The following is a 4,186-nucleotide window of genomic DNA, read 5'->3' as shown; positions in this document are numbered from 1 at the left end:
TTTTTTTTTTTTTTTTTTTAAGGAAGGAAGAAGGAATGAATAATCCACCAAAGGGTGAAACATGAAACTAAAAAAAAAAAAAAATTGTCCTTTCATCAGTTCTATTACTTGGCTGCAAGTAATAGAAAAACCTAACCCAGACAGATGTAAACAATAAAGGGAATTAGTAGGTGGCTATAACATATTTCAACCTAAATAACAACAGAGAGAGCTCTCTAAAAGGAAAGGATACTTATTTGGGAATAGAACATTAGGAATACACATGTCATAGTAAACTATGTACATACTCAGGGAGGTAAAGATTTTTAAGGGAAATAAATGAGGAAGATGTCATAATTGTTCTGAAATAATTATCCTCGGCTACCAAAGTCAGTAATAAGGGTGATGCCAGTCTGAGATTGGACAGGCAGTTGCTGGGCAGTTGTCCTTGCAGAAGTATTTTTTATCTAAGATTATGTGGCCTTTGGGCACAGTTGTGTTTTTTGTGGAATTGTTTTGTGATAGTTTTTCTTATCAGGCATAAAAGCATGAGAAACCCCTTTTCATGGCCTCCCCCACTCTATTTGTTACATTTTTTATTTGCTTGTTTTCTTTTAACATTAGTGACTGCTTGATTTTGACAATTTTCACACATAAAATCCCAAAAGTAGGTAAGCCTCAAGTTTGTCTACAGGGTCCTCTTTAGGGAAGCTGTCATTTAATACTAAAATATGGCAACACAGAAAATGAGGGAGAGTTGTTTTTTTCTTTTTTCTTTTTTTTTCTTTTTTAGCTTAACCACTGCTTCTGTTTTTATGATTCTGCAATTCTATGATGATTTGGCAAACTCAAAATGCAGCTGTATTCATCAGTTTTCCAAATTATTATTTATGTGGCTTTACATAGAGTCCAGAGCCAAATTTTTTAGTAGAATTTTAGTAACATTTGTTTAAATCAGTCTTATCTGCCTAGAAATGGAAGCTTCATATTTTTTTGTACATATCCTAGAATTGCTTCTGCCAGTTCAAGATTTCTTACGTTTATACTTATCAGGTTCGTTTCTGGATGCCTTGTGTCTTTGCAAATCGTAATTTGTTCATTTTCAATAAAATGAATATGACAATAAAAAAGTCTGATATATAGCAGTCCTTGCTGTCTGAATTTAAATCTTAGATTTTTTAACATAATTTTTTCCACACCTGATTTTAATGATATATATATAATGATAATTGCTACAAAATAAAAGGTATGTGATAAGAAATCTTTCTTCCACTTCAGCAAACATGTTTTGAGCACCATTATGTCTAACATTAGGATAGATATTCTTACCTCCATGAGCCACTAATATGCATACTATAGAAGATATTTCAACCATGAGTCTGAACACTGGAAACATCCAAACAGTGGAATTTCTCAGAAATAGTTTTTAGGTGACTATCACTTTTTAAATTGCATATTGACATATTTGAAAATAACAAAGGTGTATTTCAGTGGTCAGAGATGACAGCTCAGAGCTGCCCTGTGGCCTAATCAAAGGCAAGGTTGTAATCAGAATAAGATAATCAACTGTTAGACTTGCAGGTACCATATTTACTGCCTTAGTTTTTAGCCAGTACATGTTTCAAAAGACAGAAACTGTCTTAAAGTGCTGCTTTCCAATTGAACAAATATGTATTAGATAAGTCATTGATTAATTAGTATAATGGAAGGAAATACTTGCATAACACATCTAGTGAAACAGAGCAAGTCTTTTCCTTGTTTGCTGGGCTCCACTGGAATTCTACCTTAGCTTCAGAAATAGTGTTGTTTTGGGCAAAGACAGATTTCAGACCATCCCAGTAAAATATCTTCTACTGTAAATAGCATCTGTTAATGATATGAATAAGAGTAGCTAGTATTTACTAAGCTGTTGCATCAGGAGTGTTTCACACTCATTTTCTCTTTTTGTCTTCAACGGACAACTCTGTCCTAATTTTGTAGGGGAGTGTTTTGCTGAATCCAAAGCAATAAGGGGCCACTTGGGCAATGTCACTGTAAAGCAGAGCCAGCACAAGGACACAAATTCTTCTGGGTGTTGCAGGGGCTCATAAGCAGTAGGATACACCACTTAATATTGGAGTGTTGTGAGGCAGGTAATATTGTTCCCATTTTGTAGATGGGAAAACTGTGACTAGGAAGCTAGTCACCTGCTAAACTCACCTAGCTGATAAATGGAAAACCTCGGTTGAATTCAGACTTCTCACCAAAGAGCCTTATTGCTCTTTGCACTTCATGTCTGCTACAGTTCCATTCAACTGCTTTACCAATTTGTATGTGTTTATCATAAAAAGCTTAAAAATATAGATGGTATCTGTCTTGACAAGAAGAAGCTTTCAACAATATAGGGGATGACCAGCTAAGGAAGTTTTGTGGTGTAACTGATTTGAGGATATAAATTTTTAAGAGGATATTAAACTTCAAAAACAGCTTCTTTTCATCAGCATAAGCAAAGGTAGCTGAATCCAAGCAATACTGTTCTAAATCCATATGTTTCTTAAACATGTAAAAAAGATAAAAACACACAAATGACATTAACTTTAAGCGGTATGTTTTTTCATCAAGCATTCAACTGTCACATATAAACTCTGTTACTGGCATTGCTAAGAAATTGTTTCTTTTGTGTAATTCAAATATCATTGTAATCTTCCTTTCAGGATCTGGCTTAAACTCACAAAGCAGCCAACACCTCCCTTTTCAAATTGTTCTTTTGTTGCACAGAGCAGGCACTAGCCCTCCACGTTAGAGAAATCAGTATCTCAGCAGAAGGCTACTGCTTGAAGCAGAACAACTTTTAAGACAGGGAAAGATTCTCCACCAGATTGTTGGACATTTGTAGTTCTACTCCTTATCAGCTTTACTTGTGTAATCTCCATCAAGATGGGTCTCTTTCACAGGAGGCCATGTGAAGTGTATAGAATATTCTAAAGGTCAGGTTGTCTATTCCACTCTCTAGTCTGTTGCTCTCATAAAAATGACCATGTGTAGTTCAGTGGAACTTGTCATCCTGACTCTGTGGAGCAGGTTCTGGGGCCTGTTCTCCCTAACTCTATGGGACTAAATATTTATGTGTGTGGACTTTTGACATTTTTCCACATGTCACCTTGGAAAAAGTCACTTGTCCTTTTAGGCCTTAGTCTTCTCATCAATAAAATAAAATCATTGGACTAGACTGGTGGTTCTCAAAGCATTGTCTGGAAAGTCTGGGGGTTCTTGAGACTCAGGAAGTCTGAGAGGTCAGAACTATTTTCATGATAATACTTAAGGTATTGCTTTTTCAGCCCCATGCTTTCATCAGTGTACAGTGAAGCTTTCCAGAAGCTACATAATGCATGATGATGTCATCACTCTGAATAGATGATTAAATACTCTAATGTTTTAAAATTATTTTTGTTTTTAATTTCTAATACTATAGATCCCAATAGATATAATCCACATAAAATTTAATGGGACTGTCAATAATTTTGAAGAATGGAAAGCCATCCTGAGGCCAAAAAAGTTCAAGAACTGCTGTGCTAAATCACCTCCGTCTCAGTGGTACATAACTGGTGGTACTGGGGATAAAATGCACAATTTTTTTTTAAAATGATGATGAGAGTAGATATTAGATACTTAATATATTTTTAAAAATTCCTACTTGGTAAGATAAAAAATTGTGATCCTTTGTCCCTTCATTAAAAAATAATTACACTGCCAATCGGTACATACACAGGCCCGTGAACTCTTCTCGTAACTTCCTATTATTAAGACAGGGAAAAACATTGGCTTTGAGAGAGATTATCATCACCCAAATGAATATCAGATGGCGTTTTATTTAACTGTCTCTTTATGCCCTTGAAACTTTTATATGGAAAATGTATTTGTTTGGAGACCTAATTAATAAGAAGACACTTTAGTACTACCCTAATGTCAAGTTCTACCTCATTTTGTCTTTATCTGGGCTTTCTGAGGTTTCTCCCAGTTGATTTTAAGTCACACTCTGAGACTAGGGCCAAAAATTCAGTCCTCAAACATCATTGTAAGGTGTCAGAAATAAAAATTGCTGGGCGTAGTGGCTCACAACTGTAACCTCAACACTTTGAGAGGCTGAGACAGGAAGATTGCTTGAGCCCAGGAGTTTGAGACCAGCCTGGGCAACATAGCAAGACTCTGTCTCCAATACATATATATA

Source organism: Rhinopithecus bieti, unplaced genomic scaffold (assembly GCF_001698545.2).
Source record: "Rhinopithecus bieti isolate Rb0 unplaced genomic scaffold, ASM169854v2 scaffold_6536, whole genome shotgun sequence".
NCBI lineage: Eukaryota > Metazoa > Chordata > Mammalia > Primates > Cercopithecidae > Rhinopithecus > Rhinopithecus bieti.
The sequence above is the reverse complement of the archived record's forward strand: the minus strand, read 5'-3'. Positions refer to the sequence as shown.